Source organism: Harpegnathos saltator, unplaced genomic scaffold, assembly GCF_003227715.2.
Source record: "Harpegnathos saltator strain DR-91 unplaced genomic scaffold, Hsal_v8.6 scaffold93, whole genome shotgun sequence".
Lineage (NCBI taxonomy): Eukaryota > Metazoa > Arthropoda > Insecta > Hymenoptera > Formicidae > Harpegnathos > Harpegnathos saltator.
This window is the reverse complement of record NW_020230721.1, coordinates 277,280-303,930: the sequence shown is the minus strand read 5'-3', so window position 1 is coordinate 303,930 and position 26,651 is coordinate 277,280. Positions and strand designations below refer to the sequence as shown.

The following is a 26,651-nucleotide window of genomic DNA, read 5'->3' as shown; positions in this document are numbered from 1 at the left end:
ATGAGAAAGCTGTGCGCAAGATGAGTGCCGCGATTGGAACAAAAACAGCGTCGTGAGGATGTTTCAATCGAGTGTTTGGCGAAGCAATAATTCGCAGCAATAAAGCCGAGTTTTTGCGTCGATTCATAACCATGGATGAAACATGGGTCCATCACTTCACACCTGAGACGAAGGAACAGTAAAAACAATGGACCAAGGTGGCTCTTGATGGCTATTTTGAGGAGCTCGACGATTCCCACTATAAACAGGGTATCGAAGCTATTGAACATCGCTGGGAAAAGTGTATTGAGCTAAAAGGAGACTATGTAGAGAAATAAAGATACTTTTTCCCAAATTTTTTATATTTTCTTTGTTAGGTCAGATACTTCTGGGACTACCCTCGTATTATACCCTCGTATTATACATACATATATATATATATATACATACGCATATATAAATTTCTTTTTATCTTTCTATCACTCTTCATAATATTAACCGTTTGAGTCCCAGGGGGTATTGAAAAAACACTGTCGAAGAATCCCAAACAGCGCAACCGCGCTTTCTATAAATGAGTATGAAAAGACCCAAGCAGCGCGATAGCGCTTGTTTTATTTTAGGTCGAGAAATACCAAGCAGATAGCGCTTTGTTTATTTTACATCGATGAATCCCAATCGGACCAATACCGCTTCTTGTATTTGTTAGGTAACGCGATTCTCGTCTTTTTCTCATCGCTCTGTCACATTTATTGTAGTTTGCAAAGCGATCAGACGTATTCTTGCGTAAGTGTTTCTCATTGTTAATAATTGTGTGTTTCAAAATGATTAGACGAAGCAACGGAGCAACGAAGCAAAAGGAATCCATCCAACATGTTTTGATAAACACCGATGTTACAAATTATAATTGTTACTCTCCATTTAAATTATTTGTTCATAACACAAAAATATTGTTAATTTGTAATTCGTTATTTTATAAAATACATCTGTATTATTACATATGCGTACTGTAAATTTATAAATATTTCAAGTTTTGTTCGATAAAAATTATTGAGAAGATAACAATGAAATAAAAATTTTTATTTTGTAATGTATTATTGCATTATTATAATATTATTCTACCTATTATAAAATGTACTATTTACATTAAAAGGATCGGTGTGATATACTTGCTTCAGTAAATCTGAGCGCGCGACTTCGACAATCGGTAACGCACCGTCAGTTGTCCACAATGATCGAAATGTACTGGGTTTTCTCGACATAAAATCTGAACAGCGCGATCGCGCTGCTTGGGACTCAAACGGTTAAGTGCGAGGCGTCCACGCGACACGTTGACGTGAGCTCGTTGACTTTGGTGATACAGCCGATATAACGCGAATTCAATTATTACAGACAAGGAGTAGGTCGTCGAGGAAAGCGCATTTTCTTGCACGAGAGCAAAGAAATATTACGGAGAGAAAACGCACGTAGGGATAGCCAGCAGCAGTGGAGGCTGCGCGCCGTAGGAAATACGGCCTGAGGACGTGGGTTAAAGCAAGAGGCTGAGAAACGAGCAGAAGGAATCAGCGAAACGTAATGTTTTGCCGAGACGCTGTGTGCATAAGAATAAAGAAAAATGCTCGAAAATATCACACATACACACACACACACATATATATATGTATACACACACGTACGTTTTTGGCTGGCTCTAAAATATTTAGAAAGCTTAAACTGTGTAAATTGATAGCTACCGAAGCAACGATAAAAATTAACTTTATGTAAAAATTTTATATAAAACTTTATGTAACAAAATGCTTTTTATTTGTTCATTTGCGCTTTTTATAGCGAAGCGTTTTCAAATAATGTTTTATCGCAACGTATTCTGTAAATTATGAAGAGTGATCAAAAGTTAACGGAAAATTAATATTCCGTAAATACCGACGACATTTCCAACAGCGGTCGCTGTGTATGAACGAGAATATCTATCACAACGCTGCGTGTCGTCTCCAAATCGATATCTTGTTCCTGATATCACGATTAAAATCGATCGATCCTTCCTCAGTCCGCTCATGCAATTTTGTATTATATACGTGCGAAATAACGTGCGCGCGATTGATCTCTCGTCGTTCGCGGTTTTTTTCATGCGTAACAGCATGTGTCAAGCTCCCCATATCACGCGGGCAAATATTTGTCGAATTCATAGCAAAAACACGTTTCAATGGCATGCCATATGAAATCCAGACGGCGACGAAATTTATATGTTGCGTAACCATTTGTGTATGTCATCGCGCAGTACCTATCGCTATATATTTACTGGTATGCCGCGCTACTGTCGGCTGCAGATGCGGACTATACGCTGTCGACGGTCATGCAATGATTAAATTAGAAGTAAATAGTGAGGACACGAACCGGATCGCGCAAAAAGTCCAGTTGTAGCGAGCGCTTCATTTATTAAAGATGACAAAATTAAATTATATTAAATTAAATTATGCCGTACGTTTGTGTTAAATTTAGGCAAATTTACACGTTAAATGAAATTATTTGTTCCAAATTGCTAATTAGATTATCGATCTTGCTAAATGTAACAATTTTCCAAATTTTTCGCGTAAAAACGCGTAAAAACAGTAAAAGTTAATTACATTATGTTGAGATCACTTTAGACAGAGATGACAGTGCCAAAATGAGAATTCAATACTGGATATCGACTTGTCTCTGAAAACTATTTTGAGTCGTGAGGATCTTATTTAAAATCACATTACAACGACGGAAGAGCTGTCGAGGAAAGAGCAGTTATTTACACGCGGAGATGTCTGTCAATTCGATAATATGATCCCGATATACCTGTCGCGTACGCGGCTTTGTAAAAATACTCGTTACAAGGATGACACGTTGTTCTATCATCCTGTATTTGCTTAGAGATCAACGCAATACTTCGTTACGATAGATTATATATTTAGTTTGTAACTACTTGATGTTCTCCCCCACACGCACACATGATGCATCGCGCGTAATGTAGCAGTAGATGCAATATACTACGGTGGCATCGTGTTAACAAAGCGGCCGGCTTGTAAAATTTAAATTTTAAATGGACGTAACAGGGAATTAATTTATGCATATTTAAAAGTTGTTATGAATCATTCAAAGGCGTTATCTCCGTGCATCGTGTGTGTCACTGTGAACGACGCACGCAACATTATTCTCTAATTTTCTTGAAATTTCATTATCCGATAAAATAACCCCCCTTAATAATATGCGTGAAACATCAAGTCGTGTATAAAGTATCGCGGGAACAAAGAGCGGTGTTTTTAATTTTTATTACGTAGCAATTACTTCTCACTAAGAGACAGATTCCGCAAATTACGCGCGATACGACCATCGCGCGCAGCACGGTATATGAGAACAGCGACGGAAAATATATTTTAAATATATGTCGACATTCCTGCAACACACGCCTAAATTATCGAGCGTTAGAGCACTTACAACGATGTAATCGTTGTGCGCGCGACTCGACGCGATGCAAGGAAAACATGTTCGGTGAACTGAGTTTCCGCAGAGCAAACACTATTTCAACTCTCTGTGCGAGAGAGAGAGAGAGAGAGAGAGAGAGAGAGAGAGAGAGAGAGAGAGAGAGAGAGAGAAGGGGCGAGAGTTATATGTGCCGCGCGCGCGATGTATCCGTGGACGAATATTTTGTCATTGCGCGCATCTCACACCGAATCTTGTACCAATAAAGAAAATAACATCTTGGTGAACGCACGTTATCACCGTGAGATAACGAGATGTTATCCCGTAGATAAGATCTAATCCGCAACGTGAAGCATGATGGATGGATGTGTTTACGCGACGCTGTGCATCTCGTAGCTCGCCGTTTTCCGCCCATTATCTTCTCTCTCTGTCTCTCGCCTTAAGCCACGGTTTCTTCTTCTTTCGAGCAGGAGCCCGGAAACGTCCCCTTTTCGGGAAGCCGGTGTCGCCCTTTAAATTTCGTCCCTTGCAACCTTCCTTCTTTCTCCCATCTGCCCTTCTTCCGCCGGCTTCACGTTGACGGAGGGAGGGGGGAGGGGGCGCCGCCGCCCGTCTTCTTGAGCGAACGGGCGAGCTTAACACCTCGGTTATTCGCCAGAATTGATTTCAGGTGAGGTGAAGCGGGAAAGTCAGTGTTTATTCAGGAGCTCTGGAGAACCTCGAGATGGGCGAGATTGAAACCGAACTATTTTCAATCGAAGTGCCCCCGCCACACCGCCCCGGTTTCTGGCCAACTCCACCTCTTTCCTGTCCTACATATTGCAAATCGAATTCGATCTATGTTCGATATTCTCGTAATCCGTCTGCTATGTGGCGTCTTATCGCAAGCGGCGTCGAATAGTCGCGATTTATTTCGGACAACAAATCGCAAGGGAGAGAGAGAGAGAGAGAGAGAGAGAGAGAGACAGAGAGGTAAAAAAAGAGAAAATCGTCGATATCGCAAGTATATCGACGAAAGCGTCGCTGGAGAAACTGCTCGCGGAAAAATATTCTCCTCCTTCTCCTTCTCCTCCTCCTCCCGTGGCTAAGTATAACGTATATGTGCATGGATACTGCAAAAACACGGGAAAATTGTGTGTTGTTTGTTCCCTATCTTCAAAGCAGTTCGCATTTCATGCATTCTTATAAGGGACGCTCGCGGATGTTGCCGTTCGATCCGAAGAGAAAGGACGAAAAGAAGACACGCGCGGCGGTCGAGTATATGCGAAAGAGTAATGCGTCGCCAGTAGCCCGGTCCTTTTTCCCTTCTGGTTTCCTCCGACGTTCAAATATTTAGGGAGTATTAGCGACTTACGTGATCTTTCTTGGCCGCGTATAAAGGGTGAATGTCAGCGAGTAAAAGCTTGAGCATATAAAGCGAATTTGTGCGCCATGTTGACGATTAAATGAAACCTGGGGAGCAACTGGTGTAATAGGAGGAGAGAGGAGTTAAAGGGAACGCTAAGCTTATCGTCGGTGTCGTAAGTTTTAACTAGCTACATGCCGAGCAAAAGCGATGAAAGCCGAGGCATTATCGCGAATAACAAGACTAACCGTAGATGCACATGGGAACGTAATTAGCCTCTAATTAACCTGGCAAATAAAGCGACCGCCCTCGCCGCGAGCATCGTCATGATATCGCGCGTATCATTTCCAGGCGGAAAATAATCTGGTGAGTTGTTTCGGACCGTATGTGAATTGCTACTCTCGACGATGTCGGAGTGTTACGTCGGCTACGGTTTACACGTTCGCATGTCACAGCGTCTCGCTGAGAAGAGAGGGGGATTTTTCGATCGCGTTTAACGAACAGTAATAATAAAGAATCTTTAAAGCCACGATATATTTTCATTTGTCGGAGGGATCTCCCGCTGCGAACGTGTCGAAAGTATTAAGTATCTTTCTTTTCCTAATTTGCACGGAGAATAGTAGCGGCGAAGATTTTGTAAAAACAAGCGTGCAGCGGAGTAAGATAAGGAACTTTACGACTTTTGAAGGCTCGGTTGAGGGCTCGTGCTCGCGCCCGTATATACTTTCTTTCCTTTTTTTTAGAGCGACGTGCGTAAAATTTCCACATCGAGTATCAAGTAATATCTTTTTTACACTTTGCAGGGCGGCGTAACGTCAATTTCACGTTTCTCTGCGTTTACGGTGCGTGTGCGTGTTAGACCGACCGAATGAAAAGAGAAAATTTATATCGCGAAAGCTTCATCTTCTACTCGCTCGACACGACAACATTATGTAACAGGATGTCTGTATCGATATAATAGTATTCGCAAAATATATAGAGCCGATGTGTTGCTCTTTCCCTTCTTTAATATTGTTGCATACCTACTTCCACGGAATTCGCTGAGAAAAGTTTCGCGAAAAACGCGCTGCGAAAACAGGAGAAAAGAAGCGAACATGACGGTGCCGGCGGTGCACGAATAGCACGAAAAACGTTAATCTTGTTTCGCACACTCATAATTTTTCGCGTGCATTACCTGAAGTAACGCTTACTTTCGCGAGAATGGGAGAACTTGAGCCGTGTACGGTTAATTAAACGTCGCCAACAGTGCCACCGAATAAATCACGTTGCTCGCGGCTTAGCATCGCATCGCGCGTGTCTCATCAAGCGGACGCCTTCTTTCCTTTCATAACGAGTGAACGTTGACAAACTATGTATGTACGTATGAACGATCCTTCGACCTTAAGGAAAAAAGGTGCAGGTCCAACGATCTTATTTTTGCAAAAACGAAACAAATCTAAATAAATCTTTCTCCCTCGTTTCCCCCCCCCCCTCTCTCTCTCGCTCATGAGAAAAAAGATAAAAAGTGGGAAACAACGCGATTGAAACGCGAATCATTTCTTGCTCGTCGCGGTCGGAGTAAAAATGCTAGTATGAGAATGCCGCTGCATTATCGCGTTGCATTGTCGCGGCGCATTGAAAACGCAGGAGGGGGCGAGAGAAGCTACGGGAGAGAGAGAGAGAGAGAGAGAGAGAGAGAGAGAGAGAGAGAGAGAGAGAGAGAGAGAGAGAGAGACGCTGCGAGAGGCGCGAGACGCCGGGAGGTCGCTGGGTGGTCGGGTCACGGTTGCGGGTGATACCACATCATAGCTGTAATGCTAGTTAATACGCGTCGAACGCGTCATGTATTCAGGGCGGAGTGTCGCGCGAGCGCGCGGCATTGCAACATGAGTGCACGTAGCCAGAGCATAGAGGTGCGTATTAGCGGGAGAGGCTCGCGCTCTCCTTGCTCGTAGGTGCGCGCACGGTCGAATGTCGACGGTGGTTGGGCGGAGCGCAAGTCACTCACAGCTGTCCTCCACATATGAACACGCATGCGAGGCATTAATCATATCGAGAACACCCACCTCCTCTGGTTATCCCTTCGGATCTCCCTTTCACCCCTTTCCCCTCTTCTCTCACACACACACACACACACACACACATACACACATATTCTCGCTCTCTCTCTCCCGACTTGTCTCACCTAACGCTCACTCTCGCTCTCTCTGGTTACCACTGCACCTCCTGCTGTAAGCTCGATCAGCCTTTGCAACGCGTCCACAGATCGTGTATACGACGCATATATACCAGACAACTAGGAAAGGACGAGAGGTAAAGGGGTGAGTGGCGAGGGAGTATAAGCGCACCTACGACGTGCGCTTGAAGTCGAGTTTAATGACGATGTCCATCACAGTTTGCGGTCGTGTGCGAGGCTACAACGGACTAGACGGACGGATGAACGGACAGGTGGACAGACACCGGCCGCGTCTCCCTTTTACAGCTTTTCGTAGATTGGCTCGTCGTCGTCCGACCCGAACTTCCTCATCGAAGTACCTCTCGACCGGGGCGGATCGATTAATATGCGCGCGGGACCCGGCCGATGAGAGCGAAATCCATCTTCACTTATCTAACGAGATCGGAAATGACTCCTTGAAATACTCTACTACCCAACTACGACAGGTTCTCTCACTCTCTATCGTTCTCCCCCCCTCTCTCTCTCTCTCTCTCTCATTATTTCATACATATGTATACGTTATGAAGTCTCTTCGAGATGACCAGTCTCAAGAGTCTCGTCGACTCTGGTATAATAGCAAAATTCCGTAATAATAAGTTATTTCGACACGGCGTAAACTTTCTCAGACTCTTCTTTATGTAATTCTACTCTCTAGAGAAAAATGCACAAGACGACGGAGCAAGCAACTTTACGTCGAGCGCTTTCATAAACCTTTCGACTCGCCCCATTGTTGAGGAAAGGCGGAGGAAGAGAGAGCACAGTTTCTAGTCCTCGCAGTTTTCTGAAGATGTGTGACACGAGTGAGAATATAAAAGAAAAACAACAAGGAGGGAACGTACGGAAATTTGGTACAGGTTCTTTTCAACGTTTTTGTCGGCGCAGGATGGAGCGAAGGATGTATAACCGACGAAGAGAAAGTGAACCACTTCACTCGGCGGAACCTTTCGCTTCATGTGGGTGTCGCCTTTACCGAAAACACGACGTTTACGATCGCTCCTCGTGTACGTTCATTTCTCAAGAGGGCGACGTTCGCCGGAGAGACACGCGGTTTACCTTCTTCGTGTAGACACTTCGCGAAAACACGCGGCGCGCCCCGCACGTACGATGTTATCGATCGCAAAACATCGTTGCACCGGCGATGTGTAATATTTGGGAGTCGAACGAAGAAATCACGCTCGAAATGGACAGCTATTGTTTACGGCGCTGTACCACGTTCCGCGAACCGCGGAAGATTTGAACCCTCGTCTGAAATATCGTCGCGAGAGAACGCGCATATCCTACGATAGTGTTCTCGATGGAAGATAAATGGATAAACTAGCGTTAGCATTTTTTTTTTAGAAAGAAAAGAGGCAATTAATATGTAATAAACGCAGCCAATAAATTTCAAACGTCAAATAGACACTTTTAGCCACAGACTTGTATAATATATTAGGTGTACAAATGAATAATCCAATTTTTTCAGCTACATTCAAGGTTTATTTTAAAAGAAAGTAAGTTAAATTGTTCAATCAAAGTATTCGCCGTTGCTTTCTATAATTTTAAGCCATCTTTCAGGTAGCTGATGAATTCCATCTCAAAAAAATGTTACGTCTTTGGACACGATAAAGTCGTCAAGCCATTTTCGGATCTCATCCACCGATTGGAAGTGCATATCGGACAAGGCGTGTTGCATCGACCGGAACAAGTGATAATCGGATGAAGCAATGTCTGGCGAATACGCCGGCCGTGCTGCAAGACGTCCCAGCCAAGACTCATTATGGTGTCTTTTGTATTGGAAGCAATGTGTGGTCTTGTCATGCAACAATTTCACTGGACGTTCTCCTTTGCCAGTATACAGGCGTTTTCGTTCCAATTCTTGACTCAAGCAGATTAATTGACGTTGGTAGCAGTCCGCAATAACTGTTTCACCCGGTTTCAACAACTCATAATAAAGCACGCCCTTGATATCCCATCAAGTGCAGAGAAGAACCTTCTTTCCGAAGCGATTGGGTTTTGCAACCGATTTTGATGATTCGCCGGGATTTACCCATGACTTTTTGCGTTTCGAATTATCATAGAGTATCCATTTCTCATCGTCCATAACGATTTTCCACAAGAAAGACTTTCGACACTGTTTATTGAGAGAAGAGAAAGACACGCTACCACTCGTTGATTTTTGTTGATTTCAGTGAGTTCATGCGGAACCCATTTTCCTTCTTTCTGGATCTTTTCCATCTCGTGTAGGCGTTTGTAAATCGTTTGCTGCGTTACTCCCAACTGTTCTGCAAGCTCTTGTTGTGTTTGTGCCGAATTCTCAGCGAGCAGTTGTTCCAAATCATCATTATCGCACTTCGGAAGGCCTCCAGGGCGTTGTTTGTCGATTAGACTGAAATTAACGCTTTTAAACCGCTTAATGCGCAAAATGCGCACACATCGTACGATACAACACCTTCGCCGAGAAAGGAACAAATCGATTCGCACGCTCTTGCAGCATTTTTTCCTTGTTGGAATTCGTAAAGAATGCAGTGTCGGTGATATGTACTTTATCTGTTGCCATTTTCGACTGTACTGAACTGAATACTTTTGAAGGTTATGTTGGGCCTTTCGCCAAACTATATGTTCTTTTTAATAGCTATATGTCAACATTGCATAATCGCAAAAGAGCGGGAAAATTTATTCAATTTAAAATTGATGTCATAACTGCTTAAAATAATTTGGATTATTCATTTGTACACCTAATAATATATATTAACTGCATTGCTCACTTACTGAATGATGGAACAGTGGTAGGGAATAGACGTCGTATTATTTTGAATATGTGTACTATTTGTGTACGTGTGTATTACGTGTGATTGCAATTTGCGACTGCTTTAATTAGAAAGTGCGTCATGTTTGGCTTTATTAGCCCGCAATTCTCCGCTACAGTTCCTTTTTGATGAAGTTACCAACATGACAGAATCAGGTAGAAGCCAGTCGATTTTTGCCATTTTTAACGTCAAAATGAAAGGCAGTCGAAAAGCGCGCTGAAGTTCTCGACGTCACACAACGACGGAAAGTTGAGGAATTATCGCAAATTAAAACTCGGAATCAATGGCGATCGATAATAGAGGCTTCACCGCGATATTTTTAACGGCTCGTCTCCGCGCTTGCGGACTTAACTCACTGGGAGAAGACAGTTATGGACTCGTTAATAGGCGACAACTACGAGCAATTAGACCAGTCGGAATCGTCAATTTATCTCCAGCCGTGACTTCGCGCTCTCATCGTACGGGGTGAGTCGTAAGTGCGTCGTACCAATCATCCCGCGTTATTCGACTCTGCGCAACCATCTCAAGGGTATATTTACTAATGCGTTGCAACATTAGATCCCTTAGGCATACGATATGTTAGCCGGCGTTGCCATAGGAGTTCTCTCCGATAATGGGATATCCCGTTGTATATTACGGTGAGAATATTCTCGCGACAAACTTGGACACCGAGGTCACTTTCTGGCGCTTTTGACCAGAAAGCCGTCTGCTTTATGCGGTGCTTAAAGCTCGCAAATGCGGCCGGCTTGTCTTTTTGCTGGTTTCCTCGCGCGCTGCCTCGGGAGAGTTTGCAGCAACACGGCGCGTCCGAAACGATCCGCTCGTCCTGGCGGGTTTGCGCTGTCAGAGACCGCAACGGTGCGCGTTACATAATTGATTTCGGGACGCCATGGGACGGCACATGGCGGAGATGGTAGTGAGAAAGCTTTTCGCGAAAGCCGATCGTAGCCTGTTCGCGAGGTGTCTGCGACCGGAAGTAAGGTAGAAGCATACCTAGTAGGACACTGCACGACCGTAGCGAAGAATGCGCGTTACGTATGTCAGGGAGAGGGCGGCCCGTTTTGTGCAGTGGTGACCCCGCGAGCTACGGCTAGCGGGTCGTTGATCTGATCACCCCGATGCCCTCCTGCTCTCCCACTCATCCGCCCACCCTCTCGCGCTTGCCTGCACCGCATGTGCGGAGTAACGGAGTAACGCGCGCGTTCGACTACTTCGCCGCCGTATCGGGCTTGCGGCTACCTTTATTATGCCACGCGGGTTCTCGCGAAATTACGGTGGCCGGCCGCGACCTCCGCGCATCACTGCTCTCTCTCTCTCTCTCTCTCTCTCTCTCTCTCTCTCTCTCTTCCTTTTTCACTTGGAGTGTCCCGAGTGCTGCTGCCGATGGGTGCAAGAGCTATAGTGCGATAGCGCCTGAATACGAATCGCGTGATCTGTGTCACGTTATCCGCGCCACGGTGACCATTGCCGTCCTCGGATATACGAAGCGGGATGAATGTGCGCCGACGATGGTCTCCGCGGAGTTCGCGGTCAGCGTTGGCTCTTCTGCCGATGACGTGCTATATTAGGGACGATATCGCCCGTCTATCAAGATGGATCGAGCAACAAGAGGAGGAGGAGGAAATTCTATTGGACGAGGGCTGATCTGTTGCGCGTTGCCAAAGAGAGAAAGAGGGGGGGGGAGAGAGAGAGAGAGAGAGAAAGAGACGAGATTGCAAAATCGTTTTAGTTCTTGGGTTTTCTAGATTTATTTTGAGCACGCTCTTGATGTGATCACAGCGCGAGAGTAACTTGGCGCCTATATTTATCCATTGCAAGAGTGGGAGATTCGAGTTTCCCCTTTCGTAAATAAAGAATCGATGCGTCGAAATGGGTCTCTCGCTCCAGAAACCTGACGGAATTGCGATATCTTTTTCATTTTGCTGAAACTTTCGTATGACGCGGCGTATTGGAGAAAGGAAAAGAGAGAGGACGGGGGGGGGGGAGAGAGAACCCTCCTCGCCGTGTAAATTTCGTTGAAATTATCTTCCACTCCCGAGACATTCCTGAGACTCCAGCGACTAGAGTCCTACCCTTCTTCGCTTGAAAAAGATGAAGGGAGAAAATTAGAGGTAACTGAATATCGCGACGAGCTCAAGCGAAACCCCGTGAGAGTTTAATGGTTATTAATACAACGTTATTTCGCGTACAATAATAACCATAACGTAACAGCCGTGTTTCAACTTATTTCTGATTAACAGATGACATATCGAGGAACGCAAGTGAGAAACGTGGTAAGTTCCGAGAGGCACATCTGCCCTTTATGAAGAAGATTATTCTCATTCGCAGACCGACCAGCCGCGGCGGACTCGCCAACGCGTGCACGGAAGCACGTGCGCCTTTCCGCGTGTGGGCGCACGATATACGCACGTTCGTTGCTGAAATAAGCACGTGCGAAGTCGCACGTTGTTCCCAGACTCGTCCATGGCGTCGTCGCTGAAAATATGCCACTGCAGCTAGTCGATCCAGATGTTGGCAGCTGCCTGTCAGCCTGATCGAAAAGTTATTACGCGCCTCTGTGGTGCCCGTACTTTTTATTTTGCATTAGATTGTGGCAAGACGGTAAAATGACAGTGAACGAAAGCAAGAGCGAACGTTGCGCGCAGAATGTCATGTGTCGACGATTTTGTTAAAAATTTCTTGAAAACTTGCATTCGCGAGAAGAGCACTTTCCGAAGAATGTCATGCGATGCTATTATAAATACGATCGCAGCTAACGTGTACGTGCGAGGTAATCATCATTAATGTTGTATCACTGTTGCAACGATGAAATGTGAAATGTCTTTTTTCCTATGTAAAAATGCGGAACGTGTAATACTCTCGTATTTTTTTCTGAAGAAAAATGTATTCTCAGAGAGGCAGAAGCGATGTCTGTGTAATCTGCTTTTATATTCAACTTATTCGTACTATGTATATCTATATATCGTATTGTCTATACTTGTGACAATTATATGTTACGCAGCGGCAGAGAAAATAGGTCAACGTGATATTCTCAGGAAAATTGCCGTTTCTCTAATAAAGACAGATGACTTTCTCGTGTTGTAAATAAATTTCATCGCTGCTTACGCTCCCGAGATTTCGCAATCGCGACACTGCCGTTCGCATGAGTTGTTCGAATTATACAGCCAAAAGGAACAGCATCGCACGCGCGTATATACGGAACATTTTTCGGAGAGAGAAAGAGAGAGTGAGAGAGGGCGGAGTGGAAAGAAGAGGAAGGAAGGACGGAAGGAAGGAGAGAGGGGGGAGAGACAGAGAGAGAGAGAGAGAGAGAGAGAGAGAGAGAGAGAGAGAGAGAGAGAGAGAGAGAGAGAGAAGGAGGGGTGGATGACTATTTTACGAGCGATGTAATTTGCCTCCTTTGATGCTCGTGAAAAACGCGCGCGCGAGGTCAAGCTTCCTGCTCAAAAGAATGGCAAAAACCACAGGGTTTCGCGTGTCATTACTTTGTGCCGTTGAAAATGAGCCCTTAGAGGTCTCGCACGAGTGCGAGACTTCGTGGCTTTGAATTTTGAGCATCACAGGTTTTCTCGTTTCGCTTTAGAAATGCGATCTGAAAAGGGGGACAAAATTGAGATTATCGCGTCGCGTTCTAAAAGCAGATTTAACCGCTCGAGAAATGAACATCTCTTCAGTAGACGCGCTGCACTTTCCCCTATTGAGATCGACTGCATTAAACTGGATGTGTGCGGTGTATACGGAGGAAAGAAGTACTTGAATATATACAATGTGTTCTTCATTACGGACTGATTGTTGTTCTTTAATTCAAAGTCCGTTGCGTCGGTATTTCGTTGTCACGATACGAAATTGCGTACACAAATCTTATATGTGTATATTGGCTCTCCGCTAACTCCCTTCTTCCCACTTTGGATTTTATATATAATTATAAGTTTAATTAATATAAGAAATATAATGAATCTCTCTCAGATGTTTCAGACTTTTTCTTAATATACATTGCGTGATACGACTCGTTACGACTCCTGATTTCTCGCCGCGGATTTCTTCATCGATGACGTCAGGAACGACAAAATGCATTCTAAAAATTCTTAATAAATGCATTGAATTAAAAAAAAAAAGCACTTGTATAAATAACATATGTAATCCATATGATGGAGCATATCTTTTGCTGATCTCGATGTATCTCACAGGAACTTCTAGAATGTATTTCCTCGCTCGTGACGTCGCAGATGAAAAGACGACCATGGCGAGGAAACAGCGGAGTGAGAGTCTTAGGAATTACAGGACAAGGCCTACTCCTAACTGAAGTTCCCGGCACATTTGGCGATTGCTGTGTGCTTTTGACCCAGGCAGCGAGCGACGACGACGAGAGTCGCGTGATTACCACATGCTTTTGCCCCAAAAAGGAGCTGGGTTGCAAGGCTGCAGAATTCATCCGCGTGCGCGGACGCAGCAGGGATGGTATATTCGCATCTCCTGCAAATTCCAACTTTGTGTGGACTGCAGAATGTTGGGTGGTGATGCTGCCGCGGGTGCAGTGCGCTTCACTCGTCCTGTGCTTGCCACGTTGCGTTCATCGGCGGAAGGTCCGTATAAGCCATTAGACGCAAACGGCGGTGGAAATGGCACGGGAAAGGCGGAGGAACCCAAATGCGCGGAATTCGAATGACGGTAGCGCATTTTCGGGTATTCGCGGTAAGTCATGGCCACACGATGCTGGTGACAGACAAACAGGCGGGTGGACAGACAAGCGGCCAAAGCATCGCGCGGACCAAGTCGAGCGAGTCAAATATATCGGCTCGTAAAAACGTCGATCGTCCCGTTTATGCGCGATCCGCCGTTTGTACGCGAGGTCACCGAACGGTAGTTGCGCGGTTCGTTAATCCTTAAAACGGGGTCGAATCTATTGCCGTTTAATGAACAGTTACGCGGTAATAATTAGATGGTTGCTAACAGACACTAATGATGAAATTCGAAAATACTTCGCCGAATAATTCCATTTTTCGCGCGATAGGTAATATGTATTCGAGCATTGAATCTCTCTCTCTTTCTTTCTCCTTTATTTCTTTTCTTTTTTTTTCGTTGTAGCAATATTTTAATTCGTGTTCGTGTTATTTGTTCGTTTGAACACATCTTTATATACCGCTCGTACATACCTCAGGTCTGGCAAAGCCGGTCTCCGCAGTGAGTTCATCCACATTTTGTAACCTAATGCAAGTCGATTGGAGCGAATATTATGTGCGGAATGGCTCGCGAAATGTTTTCAATGGTACGCGTTAACAAAGTGAATTATCAGAGTATAATGTTACAATACGGTGGTTAATGGCATGTTATCGCAGTAGAAAATAGCTAGTGAATTTCATAGTCAAAACGGTTGAATGTTTCGCATAGCGACAAATTATTGTGATTAGTGTTCAAAGAGGAATAATAACGCAAATTCTATTACTCTCGTATAGCGTGTGCACATCGAGCAGCGGGTTTCAATTTTATCAACGCCGTAATAGCGTTGAAAATTGTGATTACGGCGGTCTTATCCTTCCGACGGCGGAAGGTTAACATTGTTGAAACACTGAGAGATTCACAAAGTGTGCTGAAGGAAATATTGGGTTGGCAACTAAGTGATTGCGGATTTTAAATAAGAATGAAAATTCAAAATTTTTAATTTGCTTTTTTAAATTGTTTTCAATGCATATATGCGATACATTGAGCTTCTCTGCAATATCACGTGTTGTGCTATGACGATCTGAATCGATAATGGCCTTGATATGGGTCTCATCGACTTCAACTGGACGGCCAGATCGTTGAGCATTTTTCAATGAAAAATCACCAGAACGAAATCTGGCAAACCAATTTTGACACTGCCTTTCTTTCAAGGCTTCATTCCCATATACGGCACATAACTTCTTGTGTGCTTGCGATGCGTTCTTGCCTTTTCGGAAATAATACAATAAAATATGTCTGAAGTGCACGTCTTGCTCTTCCATTTTTAAATTGGGATAAAAGCAAAACTAAAGAACTAATCGATATAATTTTTGTACTAAATGAAAGGTAGAAGTCCAAACAATAAGAAAAAAATATAGGTTAGGTACTTTGAACACGTTAACGAAACAAAAGAAAGTGTAAAATCCATCTGTCGACAAAATCCGCAATCACTTAGTTGCCAACCCAATAGTATTGAAGAAATACGCGCGTGTGTATTGTCGTATTTCTTTATCACCCATGCGTGTCGCACTGCAATTCGCAAATCGCAAGATTAAAACGTGAATCATAATTATTCGTATAAAATGCGATATTTCTGGAGCGGATATTTTGCCGCCGGCCTCATTAACGCGAATTTATCGCGAATGTGCCAACCGTGCACTTATCTAAAGTAGGCGCATCCTTCTACGCAATTCCCAAGATTAGCAATTGCCGGTCTATTTCATGAAAGTGCTGACAACCGTGAGTGTCACGGGCTTACACACGCGACTTGTGTTCGCGAGTGAGTGTATACGATGAAACATTGTTAATAATGAAAAGAAAACAGAGAGAGAGAGAGAGAGAGAGGGGGGGGGGGAGAAGAGGATGCATACGTTGAATGAGATACAAATATTACATAATAAACGCACAGCTGCGCGTAAAAGGTATGGAAGCAACAAGGCGGGAAAACGCGCGCAAATAAATAATGCAATATTAGATGGAGGACGTTCCATTTACGAAAAAAAATGTTTCATGTGGGAGATTAACGCGCGTTTTTTTTTTCAGTGCGTGATTTTTCGAGAGCGCAACCGAGTAGAAGCATTTTCTTTCCGCACGGCATGGAGTGAGTAGATTACGCACCCAGTTATTAATCGCGTTCAGTTAATCGCCATGTTTCAAACAATAAAATCCATAATTATGTACAGTTTCAAGCGGGCTAACATTAACGGTGTCGATGATAGACCGTCACTCAGACATGCTCGAGCAATGGACATTTTAATGTTACGGTTAGCCGGCGCTATAAACAAACCCACATACCTGAAATGAGCGCGCGATGCGAGCCGCGCGGAATTACTGCCAAGCGTGATTAATTAGCGGACGCGGCCGTAATTCCCGTATCGTTCTTTCGCGGTTCTAAAGTGCGCTGTTTCGCACTGTACAGCGTTACACCGGCCCATTTTGAAATACAGGTCGCCGGTGTGGCAAGTAATATAAATCAATAGCCCCGACTCTCTCGCAATGGAATTACACGCAATATACGAACTTATAAATTTGAGATTTTCCTCCATAGACTCGAGTTTCGATGATCCGTCGACAAATTCGAAGCTACCCGAGTTGAAGGAAAGAAAAAAAAATTTTGCAATTTCCTATTTTTGACCTCAATATTCCAATACTCGTAAGCCTATATCGACCTTCTTTGATTCTATTTATATTATAATATTTAATCTACAGCTTTGACAAGAGAAGCCGTCTTTGAAAGTCATAAGTGCTCGCGTCAAAAACAGGATCAAAACATCGGCTCGAATACACTCTGCACTTGTTTTTTATTCTTCCCCTCTCTTTATCGATAACCTACATACATATAACATTTTTCCGAGCTCTTACAAAGGGATACCGGTTATAGCGGCAAAGAATAAGACTGGAATTCAATTTCGAAATACCTTCATGACACAAAGGAGGCTTTCTCCCGCGGTGGCTTAATTTCCTCCGATCGTGACTCGAACGTATCTCGTGCGAAGCCGACCGCGACGTGCGAACGACACACACCGGCATAAAACAATTGCATTATTCATGTGATTGGCACTCTCACGACGTTGGCCCTCACGACGCGACGATCAGTTAGTTTCGGCAAATTTCGCGACACGATACAGACGGAGAGAAAGAGAGGGAGAAAGAGGGAAGAGAGAACTGCAGAATATTGGCTTCGTCGAGGCTTCCGTCACAAAAATTCATTAGCTTTGTACATTCGGCGTGCACGTGCACGCTTGCTAGTTCGAGCTCCTGAACTCCTACGGACTTTCTACGTTACCATGTATTTACTGTCACGATATACAGGGTTACGTTTGTCGTCACCGAGCAGATTGCCTTTCCCGCGCCAGTTTCAGCAGCGAGACCATTCGCAATTAGCAGAACTTCAGATACAGCCATTTCCCGATGTTTGTCCGTACCAAGTTTACTTGCCTCGTTTGTTTGAGAAGAAACGGAAGGTAGATACGCTCGTATCGATGCTAGGCACAGTGGAACGCCGATTATTCGAGCGCGGCAGCGATTATCCCCGAGGATCGATTCCTACGGCGATCGATCAGCCGTACGGGCGTGTAAGTAGAGAGATTGCGTCCCGTCGCGGCGGCTTTTTCGTAAAGCGCCGTTGAAAGAACATCGTACACGGAGAATTTCACCGCGGGAGATACTTTCGGGCGAAATTGTCCGCGATCATTTTGTCTCTTCGTTCGAGAGAACCTCGCGCGCTTGTGATTTCCCCCGTTGACTTTTGCGCCTCCCGCCGCGCGAGAGCGATGGCGCGAGACGCGCGTGAAATATTCGAGCGTTAAACAGCCGCGCACGAGGCGGGGGCAGAGGTTTAATTGCTCGATTATCATGACAATTTGGACTCATCTCGCGGTCTTGGAATGCGTTCTCTACGGAGCTTTCGAGCGCGTCGGGCGCATAATATCGCGTCGTGTTCATACGTACGTACGTACGTACGTATGTACGTACGTAATATAGGATAACGGGCACCCTATGCTAGAAGGCACATTTAGAGTCGCATTATATAGACAGTGGTCGGCGGCGGCGGCGGCGGCGGCGACGGCGGCGGCGGCGGCGGCGGCGACGGCGGCGGAGTGACGCGGCGTAATTGCCACGGCAATTACTGCCGACACATTTCACACGCGCGGCGGCCCGCGTGGCCGCGTTGTGTTTCGTTGTGCGCGATTCAAATTTTCAGGATTGCCGGACGTTTTGGCGACTGTTGCGAGAGCGTAACAAAAGCAACGACCAGCTCGAAAAAGCAGTCGTCGGCTGCGCCTGGTGTGCCGCGCATACACCGCGTGACGCGCATTACCGTCCCTCTACTTCTCCTGCTCTATTCCTCTTCCCCTATCCGCTCCCGGACACGTACAACCTCTCTCTCTCTCTCTGTGATGTCGAACACAATCCGGAAATTAATCCAGATAACTGTAGTACGTGGCTTTATCGTGGTTTCGTCGCGAGACGACCCTGTGTCTTTTGAGCGGGTTCTCCGACGACGCGATAAATACGCGGGAAGAAATTAATGTCCAAGTTCTCTCCGCCCCTCTGAACTTTAATGGGATTTCTCGTGTCTGTAGCGAGTCTCGTGAATCTCACGAATCGATATCGGAAGATGAAGTGTACAAATATTTAGATGGAAATATTCTACGAGGGCAAGGTTTGACTAAGAATAAAAAGAAAGTTACGCGATTTTGTGTTCTTTCTCTTCTCGTCACGGCTTCTCCTAAGTTGTTAATTTGTTGCAAGACAAAGGTTAGCGCACGCGATCCTAATAATCCAGAGTACCTAAACTTTCCCTTTACCGCAAATTAATACCCATTAGTTGCTTAAATTAACAATACAAATGCTTTGTCCGAATATTCTTGTATCGACGAAGTGAATTGATTCGTCGGTGAGACGAAGAGCGAGAAGAGCGAATTGTAAACGAGATAATCCAGGACTCACGGCCCGTCGACATTGACGCGACATTGACGACGTCGTGCCGCGAAATTTGCGAATAACACACTCGCGTAGGTGAGTCTACTATCGTAGGCATCCTCAAAAGTAAACCGACCATAATATATATATATATATATACATACCTAATGTACGCGCGCGGGCGCGACGGCTGACCCATCACGGCGGCCCGGAAATTACTCGATATACTTTTTTCTGATTGTAATTAATGGACTGGGGTATCGCTAGTCGGCTTATATTAAGCGCCGCGCGCCGCGCCTTCCGGACAACGGATATTTAGCCACCTTCTATACAGCCACGTCGAAATTATTATTGTCGGGCTGGGGTCGGGCGCGAGCGCGCCGCGGCTCAATCTATTTAACGGCACCCGAAATTTCGGGCGTTATCTTGCCGGTTGTGTGTAGTCAAACGCACTCCCGTTCCTCTCTACCGAGCGCCCGCGGAAACTAACTTAGCCTCGCCGTCATTTCCGGTCGCTGGGCATAGCTGGTAATGCGAGGCAAAGCTTGTTGGCTTGTAATAACGCCAACTAATTGAGATGGATCTGTAGATTCTCGAGCTGGTTAGCCGACGAAAAACATCACCGCATGTTCGTGCGTTTATTCTGACGTGCTGTGTGTGTGTGTGTGTGTGTGTGTGCGCGCGCGCGCGCGCGTGTATATGTATGCGTGTGTGTGGGTGTGATATGTACGCGTGTGAGTGTTAAGCGAGGGATTACATCTGATAATGTATCACTCCGAGCCGCTAGTCGATGTCATGTATATGACTACTAGTAAAATCGTAAAATTCACGTGCTTACATATTACACGTGTCTATCACGTGATAAAATATTCGACATCGTTTCACGGTTCTGCGATATTTTTTCATCACATTCCTGTAAATCCTACGTTCCTTCGTGCACATGTATCTTCGAGTTAATGACGTGTTCCTAATTTATCAGCTTTAAGTACGAAACGATATTGGCATCGTTTGACATTGTTACGTGCATCTGCAGCAACGTGTTTTCTAGGTTTCGTGCGTGAAATATTTGAAAGAGTAACGATACGAAAGTGAGATAGATTTTGTAAAATAATCAACGCAAATCTTGTACGCGTAATTAAGAACGTAAGAAAGATTCGCGGATATATAAGAGTATCCAAATATATTCTGGAAATTTCCTTGAAAAAAAGAAAAGAAAGAACGTTCCATATCGATCTCCTTATTAATCCCGATCACGCCAGGCTCTTCAATTTTATCCTCCTTTCTGTAAATTTTCCCGTTTTCATTTTTCTCGCCGTTGCCTCTTTTTTCAGGCATCTGTTTACTTTCTGAACACGCGTGTGCGCGCGCACACACACACACACACACACTTTCTCCAAACCGTCATTACTTAAAACCAGTTATCAGCAGTAAATTTAATATCCGCTATAACTAGAATCTCTATAACTGACACGAAATCGATAGCTTATTTTTAAATTATAAAATATTTTTAATTATTAAATATTCGAACATGTCTAAATTTAGAGGAAGGAACGTTAATCCCGTTATATTAACTTACTCATTATATCGTTAAAGATAGAGAAAGATAAAAAACGAACATTATTTTCAACGTTCCAAAAATATTTCAAAATATTATGAAACGATACAATCTTTGCATTGTAAAGAAACAATTATTGCAATGATGTAATGCTGATATAATGTTACCCAAAATTAATAAATTAACCAGCGCAATTTTTACATCATTTAATATGTTTCATGTGTGTTAATAAAGTATAATAACATAATTTCACGCTGTATGCAGATGTAAATTATAATATTATGTAGCGGACAAGCGATTGATTGATATTGGAATATCCCACCGGCAGTATGAGATAGACACAACAATAATTTTTTATTAATTTTGATTGGCAACGCTGGCAGCGCCTGGCTAGCTGTGTTGTAATTTATCATAATTTCGCTGAAAAATCTGACATGGCTTTTGTTCTATTTCCGTTAACTGCAGCGCGCAGTTACGGTATGTATATATATCAAAACGGGATAACACAATTATGTAGGTAATATTTCGCCGTTGTATCAACATTACACTCTGTACCTACTCTTTATCGACCCACTGTTTTGGGCTATAGTCACGTTCGGAATATTATACTCTCTCTCTCTCTCTCTCTCTCCCCCTCTCTCTCCACATTGACACGCAATACTGATTACATATCAATAATACAGTTTAGAAAATAGAACGGAAACTCAATATCTTACCGAGATGTGTTTCTCGATAGCCTCTAATCAGATATGAAATATTTGGTACTTAAAAAACTCTCGACAAGAGGAATTACCCGTCTGCGATTATCGCTTTCCATGACGTCCGGAGAGAGAGAGAGAGGAGAGAGAGAGAGAGAGAGAGAGAGAGAGAGAGAGAGAGAGAGAGTAAAGGTCAAACAGCGGGAAAAGCCGAGTTCAGGTTCGTGGCATATCCCGCCGAGATCGTCGATCGCAAGCATGATCGAGCATAATGAAGCGCGATATAATGTGATTCGACAGGTATGGCCAATTGTGTTGCCTTCAATTAAACACAACTTGGTTTACCTTTGATCAAACATCGTTAGCTGTATCACGTCTACGGTATACGGCGGAGGACGTCGTGGCAAGGAACTGTACAACCGCCAACGGCGGATCTTACAATGTAGCGGTATATAATCTCACGACAGATCAGGACCCGTGACCCAGTATGTATTCACGATACCCGGCGTACACGCCGCAATCTTTGGTAATCACCCCAATCCACTTCGTACGTCCCTTGTTCTTTTCGTCGTAATAACGTCCACTTGAGAAAATTACAGCGTATATTCATCTACGACGGATATAGAAAAATCCCGGGTTTCGTTCCACGTCTCGTTTGCAGACACGGATAATAACGTCACCTCGACACCCGCTAATCTCAGGGCGTAAAGTTTCGCGCGAGCGCACCGGTAATACTGGCAGCTCATATTCTATTCCGTTATCCTGTCTTCTTGCCTCGTGTTGTCCGATATGGACCAACCGAGGACGACTCTACGCCGAAAGCGACAAAAAGACGCGCCGCTTACCCGCTGATATATTTCAGCAATATACTCAGATAACAATGGATTAATAAAATAAAGGAGCGGTTGGGAGATCGTCTCTGAGAAATGTGGTATCCTTGTTACGCACGTTGTTACGAGCGCGGCTGCGTCGTGACGTAACAAAGTAAGTGATATAGTCATTAGCGAAGTATTAAAGGTGAAAACCTTGATAAAATCCCTCCAGCGTATTAACGAAGAGCAACTACATATAAAAATAGAGGTAACAATGTAATGTTACATTCACACAGAAGAAATTTCGCTGGTGTAACTGAGTTTCCCATTGCCTGGGAAGAATAGGGACTAAATGAAAAATTCAATTGTAGGAACAAAAAGATTTCTGTAGAAGGTTTCTAACCAATCGATTGTTCTCGGTTACCTGAAACTTCGTTTGATAACGGAAAATGGCGCGAACAGAGTTTTTTTCTCCGCGTAGGAGATTCTTACAATCTAGATGTTTTCGTTGCTTATCAAGCCTAACATTCACGACGATGCAGCTAGATATTTATATTTATATTTACTTTGGTGCGGATTCTGCTTGCCTCGGAGTGGAGCGGACTGAACTATCCGAATAGAAGAGAACTCAACTATCGGAATTATCGGAACTATTAGATACGCAGGGTTCTGAGACAGAAATATTTCAAAAACTCGGACTGCCGCAGATAACAGTGCGTATGTGTGAGAGACGTATCGTGATTACTCGGATGTCGTCGAAAGAAAAGGCGAGAGATCGACGCGTACATTTTTCGCTGCCGTATAAACGCGACCGCGAAAATAGAACGCGCGTCCGTCATCGCGCGTGTGTTATCGTTTTCGGACTAGATGGATCGACAGCGACAAATATGTTAGCAGATCTTAATCATACTAATGACAAACTAAACGCGGTTCGCCATGTGTGTTTGCGGATCGTCAGAAAATCTGATTGACGTGCGTGCGTTACACCTGCTTTGCGGTGACGCTCGGTGTAACTGCGTGCACAAGGCGAGAGCGCGTGCGTGTACACACAGCGTGCAAGTGTGTGTGCGAGTTCCCGCTGTTGCAGGCAGTCGTGGATAGAAATATGAGTGCAAATGGGAATTCAACGCGGTACACCGCGTCGTCTAGTAATTTGGTCAATCGCTTCCGCCTCTTTTCCTTACCATTCAGCGAGGTGCATTCTAATACGAATAGCACGCGTCTGTCGCGGCGCGACATTGTAACGATTGCGCAGATGTTACCGTACACAGATATTACACGGTGGATTTTGTCACCCGCTTTCGCGGATACGGGATGAGCAGAGCCACGCAGAGTTTGTTTCACGTGCGAGACGCACGTGAAATGCCATTTTCCGTGTTTTCGAAGCGAGAGCACGGTAATTCCTCGTTACACGGACGAGTGTGACGAAGTTGTATTAGTTCCCGATTATTGTCCGCGATTTCAAGTCTCAGGTAATGCAGGTCGTTGTTGCAACAGGAACAGATTGCGTCTAATTAGAGGGATGCTATGTTCGAAAACTTTATCGGCAGAATATTAAAGTTCCCCTACGGAACTTACATTATAATGATTGCACAGAGTTACAAATGATTTATATTATAAATGTGTACGTGCACGAACGAATTGTAGCATTGCTAAATTTATGAGGAAACCGACAAAAAATGACCTCTCAAGCTGTCAGCGTAAAGTTTTTAAAAGTCGCAATCGTCGATGCGAAAGTTCCGACAAATCAGTAAATAAAATAATCGATTGCGACCGCTCAAGCTGATTACTCTGTACGTTTTACTGTTTACGCTCTAGTATGTGTAGTGAACCGTGCAGGCTCTTTTTACTCGTGTTAGCTACCCGGCTTCTTCACTGATAGACTCGTCGCGCAATAAGGATGCGTTTACGCCTTATTTATAAGGACTCGGTTTCCTCGTGTGTGTGTAGCAAGACACCCGGGGAGAAACGAGCGCGCTCGGGAGTAGCCCGACATCGTTCGTAACACCGGAACTACGAGATGAATATAGGCAACACGGGTATCGTCTCGGATCCGCGTATCTAACGATCGAAGCTGCGTCTAATGAGAGTACGCCAGTGAATTCATTACACCGACCTCGAGGGCGAAGAGAATCGAAGACCGTATTGTTCGGTTTCCTTTCGGCCGTCCGACCATTAATCCCGAGGCCGCGAAATTTTCCGTAATTGGAGTGGAGAGTTAGACGGGAGGGAGGGGAGGAGGGAGAGGGGGAGAGATAGTGAGAGCGAGCGAGAGAGAGAGAGAGAGAGAGAGAGAGAGAGAGAGAGAGAGAGAGAGAGAGAGAGAGAGAGAGAGAGAGAGAGAGAGAATGAAAGACGCGCACTCGAATCTTTATACTGGCGGTCGGCTTTATGCTTCGTCGTGTACTCTTCGTGCTCGCCGGCGTCGTACGGCGAGACGTGGGGCGACATGAAATAATAAAAGCCGAGGATGGAGTGGCGCATCGACGGAGATGTTCCTCTTACGCGAGGGTCGTGTACACTCGATGACGTCGGCGTACGGTCGCAACGCTACGACCAGCTGCGACGCATTCACGAGGAATTCGTGCGCCACCTCCTTTCGTGCACATACTATGTCACGTTCCTCCACGCGCCGCCGCCGCCGCCGCCGCCGCCGCTGCTACCGTCGCCGTCGCTGCCGCCGTCGTCGTCGTCGTCGCCCGCCGTACCACCATCCCGTCGTCGCGCGCGCGCGTTCTTTAACACTCTTTTCGTGTCCCTCGGACTCGCCTCCCCCGTATGCGGCGGCTCTCCATTCTCCTCGCCACCCTGAATGCGTTCCTATGGTCGTGTGCTTTCCGACCCATGGAGATCGCGTCGTCGGGCGAGCACAATAGGTACTCTCGACCGACGCTTCGCCCTCCGTGGTTCACCCCTCGAAGAACGCCGTCGTCGCGTAGTGTACTCGACGGAGCGTACACAAGCATACGTGCCGACACGCTGACGATACGTCTTGTCGGTACATCCGCCGATTAACGGTCGGACGAGCGGTGATCCTGGTTCAACAATGTTCGACGGGGTTTCGTTCTCGTTCGGTGCCTCGGCACTCGGGGCTTTGCGTCGGGGTAGCTACGACAGGTCAAAAGGAAGAACCCAAGCTCTTTTAAATTCCCTTGCCCTTTCCCGAGACGATGCAGTGCGATCCGCTCGCTCTGCAGCAACGTGGACGCGTACAAAGTCGAGACGAAAGGTGTACACACAGCGAACGTGCTGTGCCGAGCAATGGGGATCTCGTTTGAGATATGGATGGAAACAGCGTCCCTTTTTTATTTGACAAGGAGAGAGAGAGAGAGAGAGAGAGAGAGAGAGAGAGAGAGAGAGAGAGAGAGAGAGAGAGATTTCATTATTTCGAGAGCGTTGCTTAATCAGTCGTTTAGTCGTTGCGTCAATTCTTGGTGCTAAAGAGAGCAAAGAAGCGCATACTTCGGATTGTCAAAGTCGATCCGCATTCCAGCAAATTGAGATCAACGACGTTGGAGCATCGCCTCGAGTGCCAGTCACTACACATGTCTCAAGGGAGGCAAATATACACGACGCGCTTGACATAGATTGAATCGCCAATGCTTTTGTTGACTCGCCAATGGTTTTGTGCTTGTCTTTTTACATCCACAGTGACTATGGCAGCGCCACGAAGTGAGAAAGTGCGATAGAGTCGCCCGGGAGAGGCGCAAAAACCGCGTCTTTCACATCCCTCGGAAAAGTTAAGAAAAGTTAAGAGGGAAAGATTAATATCCCGCGCTTTCTTTCCGCGGAAATCCTCCGTTCCGTAGATTTTTCGCGAGTCAGCCAGCCAATGAAGATTGAATTCTTATCTTCCATATAAACAAAGTAATTTCGACATTTTAGCATTGCCTGCACGTTGCACAAATACAAGTGCAAAGGTCGATAATTAAATACATATCAAGAGAAAGACGCATCTATTTTCGCCGGGAAGTTTGTTCGCGCGAGATAAGCAGATGCGCTCGAAAAATCTTTTCTTCAAGTGCTGAATCAAACGCGGGTTGCGGCTGTGTGCGTACGCGCGCTCGCTTTGTCTGGCTGATGTGAAAATAAGGGACGATAAATTGCCGTTCTTTCGGACGTGAAAGGAAAGCGTAAGAGGTGCTCGTAGTGCTCGTGCTGGCGGAAACGCCAAGCGAGGCGCCGAGCGACGATTAATTCAGCTTCGTTGGCTC

The 26,651-nt window shown here is 45.2% G+C and overlaps 1 protein-coding gene across 1 annotated transcript in view; it reads right to left on the bottom strand.

Annotated features, from left to right (window-relative positions):
• kek5 (leucine-rich repeat, immunoglobulin-like domain-containing kekkon 5 protein) overlaps nt 1–26,651 on the bottom strand; it is a 102,416-nt gene that overhangs the window by 26,200 nt on the left and 49,565 nt on the right. The gene's annotated exons all lie outside the window — the stretch shown is intronic.